Source organism: Oryzias melastigma, linkage group LG4, assembly GCF_002922805.2.
Source record: "Oryzias melastigma strain HK-1 linkage group LG4, ASM292280v2, whole genome shotgun sequence".
Classification (NCBI taxonomy): domain Eukaryota; kingdom Metazoa; phylum Chordata; class Actinopteri; order Beloniformes; family Adrianichthyidae; genus Oryzias; species Oryzias melastigma.
This window is the reverse complement of record NC_050515.1, coordinates 19,003,414-19,014,878: the sequence shown is the minus strand read 5'-3', so window position 1 is coordinate 19,014,878 and position 11,465 is coordinate 19,003,414.

Here is an 11,465-nt window from a genome sequence, read left to right as displayed (position 1 = left end):
CACGAGCTGATGTTTGTGGAACATGGAGATGCACTGGTATATTTATTTGTATTTGCAAGGGATCCAAAAGACCCGGGCTCAGCGTATGTGTGGATCCTGAGGCATTATAGAAGATCTGGATCTAAAATCACCAGTCAAACTGACAATCATTAAAAAAAAAAAATGTTTGCATGCCAGCGTTGTAATAGAAGTTGATTTGGCCACTTTTGAGTCAAATTGAAAAAAGAAAACAAAAGCTGTTCAACTTCCCTCTGGTTAAATCTACTCATGTTTATCAAATCTGATTGTTACTTTTGGTTTAACTAAAACCAGCTGCTTTTAAGGATCTCACGCAACACATAGTTCATCTTGTCCCCATTTTCCCAGCTCATTTGCAATGCTTCAGAAATCAAGGAACTACCATCCTTTAGATGTGAGTATTTTTTACTTCAGCTCCAACTTCAGTAAGAACTCTCGGTTGCAAGATTGATTAAAAAGTGGAAGCAACACATCAGTTTGTTGGAAAGTACTTGCCTGAACATTAGAAACTTCCTCATTTAAATCTTAGCTTAGGTTGGGCAGACGTGAATACACTGTTTTCCCAAAGCCTAAGTAGCTTTGTCTCTGGACATTTTTTGAATACAGTTTTTATACGTGCATCGATTTTTTTCCAAATTTTAAAGATGATCATTTAGACAAACTGTGGGCTTGGTACATTGACTTGAGGTGCTCCAAAACTGAGGATGACAAAAGGTGTAGACCAAACTTGACTCTGTGAGCAGTCGGTCCAGGTCTAGGAGTTTTGTGCAAAGTCTGCAGGAGATTAGTGCCCAGCATGCTTTGCTGTAGTCTCCAAAAAAAGCCCTTTCATTACTGAATCTATTCCAATGTAGGTGCATTTGTGTCAAAAAGAAATTATGAACTCTACTGTGTTTTTTTTTTTGTATATACATTGTTTGAGCAAGAAAAGCTAGATATTTTTTTCTTGTTTTGAGGTTATCTATATCCTCCAAATCCCATTCATAGAAATATTCAAGTTTTCTTTCCTGCATGTCTGTACAGCGTGTCCAAATCTGAGTGCTTCAGGGTTGTACATCTGTACTATCGATTAAAACGCACCTGCTGCTCTGGTTTCCACAAGGACCTAAAAGGCAGACCTCATCAGTCCAGTTCTGAAGTATTTACTCTTTGTGCATTTCTGCCAGAGGATACAGTCTACAGTTCTGTTGCTGATTTATAAAGCTTTGAATGGTTGCGTACCAAAATACACGATTGGCCTCCTGACTCAGTGTAACCTCTCTGCTCATCTGGATCAGGATTTTTGTCAGTTCCTCAAGTCAAAACCAAACATGGTGAAGCTGCAGTTTTAAATTTTTTATTTTAATGATCATACATTTGCTTTTTATTTTAAATGTTTCTTTTATGTTTTATGTAAAGCATGTTTAATCCTTCTATACAAATCAAATTGCCTATAAAAAGTACAAATGTCGTGTTTGAAGTACACAAGATACAATAAAGCAATTGGTAAAGGATTTAGATAAAAAAATAATTAGAGGAGCTTTGGATTGTTGTGACTATCACTTACTTTATGTTGCATTCAAATGCCTTTTCCCCCATTTAGCTAATTTTCTCTCCATTGCTTGAGTGTCTTTTAGTGGAAGATTCAACTGTAAACAATGACAAATAGAAGTATTTAAATTAAGAGAAACGGGGATTTGAATATTAAAATACTCTGAGTAAATTCTTTAAAGAACTGCAGTACAATTTAGAACCGTTTTTGCTTTTTCTAGAAAATAATTATGCTGGATACTTGTCAGATAAATGGGGATAACATTTAATAAACATTCTAGAAAGAGGAAGTCAATTTGAGAGTCGTGACCATATGGAAAATCTAGTTGAGGCATGTTTCCATGACGTAGGGCCAAACAAATTTTTTAGTCAAACTAATTTCTTCTGAAAAGCTCAATACTAAACAAAAAAAACCCTCTGTATTCAACAGTAGTTTAATTTGAAAATGGAGTCTTCTCTTTATATGAGAGTTAAAATGCATAGTTTATTATTTAACTTTAGACAATGCCAGTTTTTTGATCATCACAACTAAAAAGAAAATGCTCCCTTCTTTTTTCTGAATACTCATTTGCAAAGTGAAACAGGTCAAACAAAAACAAACCCTGCAGCATTTAAATGTTCTGTGTAACTTTCTTTTTAGATTTATTTTTATTTAATTCTGTTTTTTTTAACTATAAAATCATAACCCAGCTTTCAACAATGTACATTATACTTGCAATTCACCAAACTCATTTTTTTTCCACAACACACCTAATAACTATTTTAATTAATACGTTAAAATCATTGAAGTTAATACTTCAACTTTAAGTTAAAATAGAAGTATACTGTATATCTTCTATTTTTTCATTCACTTTACAGAAACAGACATCCTTACATTCTTGTAAAGTCTCGCTTCCTCTACCAGATGCAGAAGCAGTAGAAGGTATAAATGTTTTTGTACAAGCCTTTTTATTTTTAACATTCTTGAGATGAAATATTTCATACTGCCTATGCAGTTCATCTGATATGTTCAGAGCAAGAAGACACCTAAAAAGGTTCCTAGACTGACAAAAACCACAGGCACATAAATAGCATCTAAAATAGAGAAGTGCTGAAAATGACACAAGGAAACACAAACAGTACAAGCTTGCTCTTTTATTCAGACTATAAAATTAGTAGACAACCAAACAGATCACTCTGATGTGTGAAGTCAATTGCGACCCAGGTATTTCATTTAGTTCAGTATGTTGTAATTTTTGGAAAGTATGAAAAAAGTATTTTTAGTAGTACAAATAAAATAACAACTATGACTATAACTATGCACCATCAATACAGGTCAACAATTAAATGTTTTTAATGAATGAACCACTTAGCTTGCCAAAATATTGGGAGGCATTCATAAATTGCAATAGTAGTACTTTTTAAAAATATACAAAATGTAAAAAAATAAAGAAAAAGTAAAAATAACAACATAATGTAATACATAAAATAAGTTGTATGTTCAGGTAAAATTTAGAAAAAAATACATATATGTAATTTTATTATGTTGTTTTTATTGGGTTTAGAAATCATAGGTAATAGTTTATGATTACTTCTGCTCATTCTGTATCATCAGGAGCTTCTATCACTGCACTGATCCAACTGTACTGTGATTCACCACTAGATGGAGACAAATGTGCTGAGATATTTAATGCACAGAAACTGCTTCACTTAAAAGGTAAAGAATTTTAAACCTCGGCTCTAATCTTAAGTGTTTAATATATATATATTTTTTAATGTTTGACATGTTTTTTATTCTTCATTGATTAAAATAAATACTAAACAATCAATTATAATTTTTATGTAAAGTACCTTTATTTATTTCTGTTTTGTGTTTCTGTCTCAAGAGGACTCAACTAAGGAACAAATCAAAGACTAGACATTAAAACACAACAAATAGAGGAAAAGAAAAAGTGGGTTTATGGTAACTCCCAACGGAGTCCGTCACACCAGGACTTCTCACGTAAAGCATGGACGTCTGTCTGGGGAAAAAAAAGGACATTAAACCAGGAACCTGCTGTTCTAACTTCCCCTCAGTCTGCTGGGGCTTTACATCCTCCAAGCTTCTGAGAGCTGTTTCAGTTCCGCACCGTCTTCTGGTGAAACATTTGCAACACTGATTCCCCCACCCTGCCGAGCTGTGGCTTCGGAGTGGCTTCTCTGCAACCACAACAACAGATGACCACACTGACAGACAGCACGCCAGGATGAACATACAGTAATGTCCACAAACAATGGTTAGAATTCTGCTTTACGGTGTTTGATGTGTTCTGTGTGAGGCCTTTTAAGATTTTGGATTTTCTGTAACTGCAGATGCTCAATGGTCTGAAAAAAGTTGAAGGTATTAAATGTACAATGTGAATTTCATATAAGAATGATTGTGTGTGTGTGTGTTTAAATGCATTCAGAGAAATGATAGAAGTAAAACAAAACAAACTGAACAAGTTTGAACGCACATTCTCATTCATTAATAAGCAAAGGTTACATAACCAAGGTTTTAAAATCCTTAAAATAAAACATATTTCCTGTTGAAACAATCCAAAGGCGTGGCCAACAGGTTTGTTTGACCATAATTAAACATGCAATGGTGCGTCATCACAAACACACACATCTTCAACCACTGACGTGCCCCTTTACAAGCACAGTGGTGAAAGAATCATGATCTGGGCTTGCTTGTTTTACAGTCAATGGGATTTTGACACATTCTGTGTATGCAGGTATAAGCATACAGATGAGTATTGTTAAACAAATAGATACAAGATGCAGCAAACAACCAATGTGGGATTTTAACTTTATATTTCAACAACACTTTTAACACAAAAAACACACAAAAAGAACATTTCAGAAACAAAGGATGTTCCCTGGTGTTTCTAATGCCTTTTTTTAATTGCAAGACAAAAACGAAAAAGGATTGTGGCAGAACATGAGCCACTCATGCATAGACAGAGCATTGCTTATCTAAACAGAAGACTTCTAGTAGATTCACTATAGAACAAGATTCCTCAACATTTCTGTGAAAAAATAGAATCAATGTTTTCTGACAAGAAAATGAGTTAAAGTGCATAACTTGCATTTTTGGTCTGTTAAAAACAAGATACTGGTAACACTTTATAATAAGATTCCTTTACAAACTTTATTAAAACATTAACAACCATTATCAGTGTGTTTATAGGATGTTTGTCAGACATTTATAAGCATAGTAAGCCAAATAAGGGTTATTATCATATCATAGGATTAGTAAAGTAAAACAAAAAATAAAATAAAAAAGAAAATTCCTATTCTTGATTTATTCTGAATCCTGAGGTTTTCCTGGTCTTGCTTGAAAATAACATAAACCAAACTGGATGTGGGTCCTTTAATTTATATTCAATGGCAGCACACATTTGTGAATGGAACATTATTGCGTTGCTCCAATGTGCAAACCATCGGTGCATTATTAAGTGTTTGTACAAACAATGTAAGAGCTCTTGATGAAATATCTTCACTTATCTGCCAGTACTTACTGTACAAGTTTTGATGGGGGACTGCAAACTCCATAATTAATTGGATAATTAAATTAACATGAATTGGAAAATCTGAATTTCCAAAATAAAATTGAATAAATAAAAAAATAAAACTCCAAGGATTCTTATTTTCTAACTTGGGTAATAAAGTATTGAATCATCTTTATAAAATATTTTTTTTCTCATATTGCTAAACCTCTGGAACTGCTAGAAGGATTTTGATAGTTTTGAATTATACACAGTGGAGGTACAGTGAATAAAACATGATTTCAAGTTGAACAAAGAAGCTAAAGATGAGGCAAAGTATTAATGGATAAATAAATAGAATTTAATCTGTCCATCATCCGTTTCTTAACTTAAAATCAAAAATGAAAAAAAAAACAAAATACGACTGTTTTGTTTGATTATCAGCCTATAAAGTTCTATAGAAAAATGATAAACAAATTGTTGTTTTTTTCATTTACATATTTAAAGTTTATTCTAAGCTAATAATGTGGGAGATACACTGTATATATTTTTTTATATACACATTTAAGCAAAAACAAAACATTTTTTTAAGGTTTAAGGATTAAAGTTCATGAGTTTTTAAGTCATCGCTAAAAAGTTGTTTCATCATTTAAAATGTTAAATTTTTGACACAATACAGAATATGCCTTCTAACATGTAAACTCCCATGTGGATAAAATAAGATCAGATCACAGGAAGTATTGTTGGCTCTAAATTATTTTCGACATCAAGATTGTCATACTGCGTCATTTTTGCGTTTAGTTCCTACTCATTTTAGCTGAATCATACCTGCAAGTCCATGGTGCCGCCTTTAGCTGAGTCTGTTTGAAGTGATGACAGATAAGCCAGTCAGTCGTATCAGACGTGAAGCCACACTGCCCCAACAAGTAAGCGCAGAACCCAAGAATTTATGATGGAAAGCAGATAAACGCAGACGTGAACCTTAAGTTCTGCAACACACGAACGTAAAAAAAAAAACAAGAAAAAAAATAATAAAGATTTCTATTCACATGAGTAATGTACATGATCAGCAGGATTAAAACTTCTAACAAAAGTTCCATGAAACTTGAAACAAGTTGGAAACAAAACCGCAATTTTCTGTGAGGTCATCAAAAGAGACTGGACTCAAGACAAACTAGTTTCTTAGATTACAGTCTTGTTTACAACGTATCTTTTTCTTTTTCAGATGCAGCTTTTTGCAGCAGAGAAAACAATGTGTGCTTAAATTTTTCTAAATTAAACAGAAGTAACTTTCTGGGTGTTGAAAAATGTTAGGGAGCTGTTCAGAGTATTGACTGGTTTTAATTTTTGGTTACTTTTTAATTATTTGTTAATATGCATAAACATGTCATTCCAGGGGTGACCTAGGCAGCTGCCTATTGCAAAGGTTGGCGGTTCGCATCCTCCCCTTTGAAGGCAGTATTTTTATAATTGTTTTGAGAATTCAAATTAATAAATACTGTATTTATTGTAACATATTCCAGGCAGCTAAATTTATATTTTTTTTTCTGGACTGGGGCGTGGGGACCCCATAATCCCCTTTCGCCTAGGGTGCCATGCAGCCTAGTGTCGGCCCTGTTTTATACGATTGTCATGTCTAAATTGGTTTAAGATCATTGACATGAATGGAGATGGACAGAACAAGGCTGTTACTTCGAGTTCCAAAGAAATAAAATCAGTTTTGGGACCAAACAACATTAGCAAGCAGTGATTGTTCTGAGAATCTGTCAAACGCTTCAAACATTTTAGCGTGGCCGACAGGCACCACTTGTTCTTATTGAAGCATCTGATTGGCTCATTTTATAACTTGAATAACTAATGATAAAGAAAATATATTATGAAAAAAATAAAAAAGACACCAGGGAAAGAATGGTTTAGTCTAAAAAACATAATGACTGAGTAATAGCTGTTTTTTTTTTTTTCAATAGAAGTCTATGGGATGGCACGTACTTCCTGTTGGGAATGTGAGGGGGAGTTTTCTTAAAGATAAAATAAAATGAAAGAATAGAAAAAAATTAAAGCAATTAAGAAATGTCCGACTATTTACTGATTTTACAAGGATATATTGTTTCACTTCACAAGATAACAGAACTTGTGTATTTTTATTATTTCTTTTATCCTCTGTGACAATACATTACACTCAATGTTTATGGGTTATTATGCTATATTTGGCTTTTTTTTTGTTCAAATCTCTCACTTAGAGATACTCACATGTTTTTCTTTATTGAAGTTATGCTAACAGCTACTTGTTATTTCTCTTTTAACTATAGGTTAGAAAAAGAGAACATTCTTTTCTGTCTTATAAAATACCCCCAAATGACTCACTGTTTAATTATCCACCAGCAGATCTTCAGACAGACAGCAGTCCTCCTAAGAGCCACCTCTAAAATAAGGACTTAGTCATTTTTGTCTGGGCCATGCAAGGCGTTTGCGCAGACATGCACAAAAACTAGCAGGAGGCCTTTAAAAAAACTACCATTGTTCTAAAAGGAAACAAGAAAACTGAAGTCATGCATGTATAGATTTCATCAACTATTCTTGACAAGTTATGCTTCCTTTACAAATGTTTGTGCATTTCTGCAAACAAAAGTGAAAGTAAAGTGTTGACTCTAAATAGTTTTTTTTTTAATCTATGAAAGATTAATGTCTCAACATGCTTTATTCTAGTCAATTTGTAAATTATGAACTTCTAGGATATTCACTGGTTTCCTTTATTTTGTAATGCTGATGTCACAATAGTTTTTTTTTTTTTTTTTTTTTTTAAGAAAAAAGTGATGGTGGTTGCATATATCTGACTGATCGAAGAGGGGTATTACACACAGCAATGGGAATCCCCACCTTTTAACTGTGTTGCAAATATGCAGAAGTCGATTCTTTGAAAAGCACTGTTTAAGGGAAAATACACCACAGCCTTTCTTTTTCTTACTTCAAGTTGGCAGAACGTTTACTGGCAAAGATTGTTACCAGTAACACGAGGATTTAACCTCTTAAGACCTGAGCTAACCCTCTATTGTCATGTCACAGGACTCCAGTTAAGCAGAACTAACTAACGTAGGAATATATCCCAAAATGTAATCATGTGGTCATAAGAGAAGGGTGTCAAACTCCTGCTGGTTTTCCGGAAATCCTGTCTCATCTGCTGCTGATTACCTGGATCAGGTGGGTTTGGCCAATAAGGAGTTTCAATCGTAAGATTGTTGGAAACCATGTAGGATACTGGCCCTCGAGGCCTGGATTCTGACACACCTGGAAGAGGTTAAAGATGTATCAACACACCGGACATCCTTCAGTCTATTTTTGTTGTCCAAAAGTTCACTGAGATTGGATGTTCTCACTGAGATGTGTTTTCTTTAAAATGCAATTAAATGAGACACAGTTAAAAGCACTGGAAAATAAAACTGAATTGTTCATATTTTTAAGATATTGTACTAATGTACTAGCTTGTGTATTTGTTGATTATCCTAAAGAAAATATATTTTTTTTTAATAAAAATGAAAAGTCTACATTTTTCATATACATATACTATGTTTACTACTAAAATAATCTGTTCCACAGATTTCTTTAACTGATTTTATGAGCCATTTTCAAGTATATTTTAAAAGAGAAATGGCTAAAGTGGATTTTAATATTAATTTTATATTTTAGTCATCCTGAATCGCAAAATGATATAAGATATAAAATTACAAATTACAAAAAAATGTTTTGGTTAACAGATTAGTTTTTTTGTTGTGACTACACTATGATTTAGCTTTAATGTCCATTAAAATGAAAATATTTTGACAGAGTTTTGATGTGAAAAGATACAGTTAAATATGAATCTTTTACTTGCCCACTACTGTACTTGGAATTACAATTACATTTAATGTTTCTCAGTAAGATTCTTGTTTAACTTCTTTCACGTCATGCTTTTTTTTTTTGTCTCAATCAAAAGTTTAGTGAATCTTCTCTAATAAATTGAACATATGATGCTGGATTTAATTTTAGTTTCTAAGTTAATAACACATAATTGGTTATCAGATTTCTTGTAGCAAACACACTGATCCTAATAAATACTCAGTGTGTTTACTCCTAAGGTTGGGCCTTCTTTCCTTACAGCAAGAAGGCCCTTGTCTAACCCTTATGCTATATAGGCCTGTTTAGATTGAAAATGGGGTCATTTGGACCCCACAAGACAGCGCACTAAACTGTTTTTTTCAAGGTTTTTTTTATCTTCACTGGTGTCCATGGCAGACATAAAATCCTCTCGACCTTTGTCATGGGAGAATTCACACATGGGTGGGGTCATCTGGACCCCATAAGATAGCACAAGGGTTAAATCCTTGTTGGCTCTTTTCTGTGTGGAGTATTACATGTTCCCCTCGAGCACGGCTCAGTTTTCTACAAGCACTCTGGCTTCCTTTTCTTTCAAATTGCGTCATAGTTTGATTGGTAAATTGAAATTGTTCGTGGGTTTAAAATTGAGTGGGTGTGGTTGTGTAGCCAAATTCTCCAAGGCGCACCCTACCTTTGTTTGGCAGTGGCAGGGATAGGCTCCAGCAACCTTCTTACTGTAAAAGAGTGGATTTGGAAAATGGATAGATTTTTACGCTGCGTTCAAACTGAATGTGATGCAACTTTGTATTAAATGCCTCTAGTTGGACGCGTGGCAAATTCGCTGCTTGACGCTTGTCCAAATATGTGTTCATAACCTTGATACTCCAGACGTGTGTGGAAGGAGCTACCGCCAAATGTTTTTAGCCTCATCACTACATGTGTTTGTGTATTTCTCATTCCTGAAATCATTCAGATTCACCCCTACAGTGGAAGTTATGCATGATTGTCGACCAATTCCAATGGCTCTTCCATGTCTCTGTGACCCAGTTTGATGACTTGCTGCCCTTTAATAGTCTGAGAGGAAAAACACAGAAATAAATTGTTGTCTTGATGAAAATAAGAAGTATAGGAGGGGAACGATCAGATTCTCCCCAAGTGAAATTTGGACTCCACTGGCTGATCACGTCACATGTCCAAAGCTGAGTCCCTGATTGGTTGACGCAATGCGTCATCCTCGCCAAAGTTCAGACTTTTTTACTGTGATGCCCAAATTGTGCCGCAGTGATGAAATTGTGCTTGCAGCTGCACTGTCACGCCGCTCCCAATGTTGAAATTGTGTCGCAAGACCTCAGATCGCATCTGTGCATTGACTTACCTCTCAATGAAAATGGATGCCTCTGCCGTGAGGATTGCATAGGTGTAAACACATCTTTATGTTTATTACATGCAAAATCAATACAGTGCTGCACAGAGAAAAGGCTTGCTGCTTCATTGTTGAGTTAAAATGCATGCGACCTCACTGTGCTGAAGTGTAGACCTCAGTTAGTATATGTTGTTGTCTGAAATCAAAAGTGCAACATGAAAGAAAATTAGATAAATCAAAAATTTGTAGGAGAAATGGCATAACCATCTAAATGTGAGCAAAGTTGTAAAGAACTGTAACTTTACATTCCACTCATTTTACCAGCAGCCTTGGTGGAGTCACAGGTTCATCCAGTCTTGTAATTAAAGCTCACAGCTAAAAGGAAAACCTAAAATACGTAGAATTTTTTTCTTTTTCTTTTAATACACTGTCGTCATCAACCACTAATTGTAACCAGACTGGTTGCAGACTCTATCATTGATGTCTGGTATTGTATTTTTTTCGTGTTTTAAAATGGTTTTGTGTTGACAACATGAACAGTCAAAACTTGGGAGTCCAATTTGACTTCTAAATATGAAATTAACATGCCTCTGGAAAACGCAAGTCGAAACAATGTGCCACGAGATTCCCACTGGGCACCGAAACCCACGAAGTTTGCATGAGCATGAAAATGCGACACTATGAAAATGCAGAGCAGTACTCTTCAAAACAAGTACTCCTTCAGTCTGGCCATAGATTTAGTAGAATCCTGGGTAATGAATCTTAAAATAGATGCAACTTTGTGAAGAATGCTAATAGGCAGTTATTTTCTGCTTCACGGATCCTTTTGATGGAGTGTGCGTGAAATTCCACACATGTTGTTGGAGTTGACAAGTCATTTGTGTTTTTCTTCAAGGAATAAAAAAAAATGCATTTACAATTTTGTGGACTTCCAGACTTGAAGTAAAGTCTGTAAACTTGGAAAAACATGAACAAAAGTTTGATTTTAATTTTCACTCAACTGAATGCAAAGTGATTAAATACCACTGAGGAAGAACATTGTTCTCACTAATAAACATTAGGGTCTCACTTTTTTACTCAGCAGCTGTAAAGAACCAACTTTTTTTCCCCCTTTTTTTAGTCAAGCCAGGTATACAAGTATATGTATCAATCAATTTTAGGTTTGTGAATTTGTTCTCCTACAGTTGTGAAGTTACACAAGTTTGGAAGTGACA